Consider the following 868-nt stretch of genomic DNA (forward strand, 5'->3'; position numbering starts at 1 on the left):
AGCAACCTTACCGAGAGAAGCTGAAGCTGAAACTGTTTGGACCTGATCAGCCAAACATCAAAATTAATCAGCAGTCCAAAGACAGATGGAGACGCTTCAATCGCTCTTTTTCCAGGACCTGGTTTAGCTCCAAGGATTGGCTAACTGCATGCAGCGAGGTTAAGGCTTTATTCTACTTTCCCTGCCTCCTTTTTTAAATGTCAGGATCTGACGCAGCATGGATAAAGACAGCTAGGACTGAGTTAAAGCACTTTTTAGAAAAGTCAAAGAAGAATTAACAATCTGGGATTCACATGGAAAACAATATAATATAGTCTACTTTTTTTTAGATGTCTGTTCATTTGCATAGTTCATCTTAAATAAACACATTCTCAGAAAATAAGTAGTTTGTATATATTCAAAAAATACAAAGCTGACTAATAGACTGTCCATTATTAAACTGGTACATTATTTTTTTTTAGGTTTGTGACACAGTATTGGACCATGGAAATCACAGATTTACTTTCACAAAGCCTCAGAAGGGCAACATTTATGTACAGAAAGTAAACCTGGAGTCTGTATCACAAATTCAGATTCAAATCCCCAACTTTAAATTAATCTAGCCTAAACAAGGTTCACTCAGTTAAACACGTGAGCAACAAGTATGTGTTTGTAGCATGGTTAAGCTTGTAAATACTCACTCGGTTCATCGTGAAAATGTTGGCTTTGTAAGGCTACTTGAAGCTTGTTTTATTTAGTCGGGGAAATGTTGGCGTAACTTTTTTTTCAGTAATTTGTTTGGTGTTGTGGTTGAAACGGTCCAACTTAATGTGTTTGTGACACTTTTGCACAGAGCAATTTGTGCATCTTTCTTCCTGCGTGTGATTAA

Source organism: Cyprinodon variegatus, unplaced genomic scaffold, assembly GCF_000732505.1.
Source record: "Cyprinodon variegatus isolate N-32 unplaced genomic scaffold, C_variegatus-1.0 Scaffold1547, whole genome shotgun sequence".
NCBI classification, from domain to species: Eukaryota; Metazoa; Chordata; class Actinopteri; order Cyprinodontiformes; family Cyprinodontidae; genus Cyprinodon; species Cyprinodon variegatus.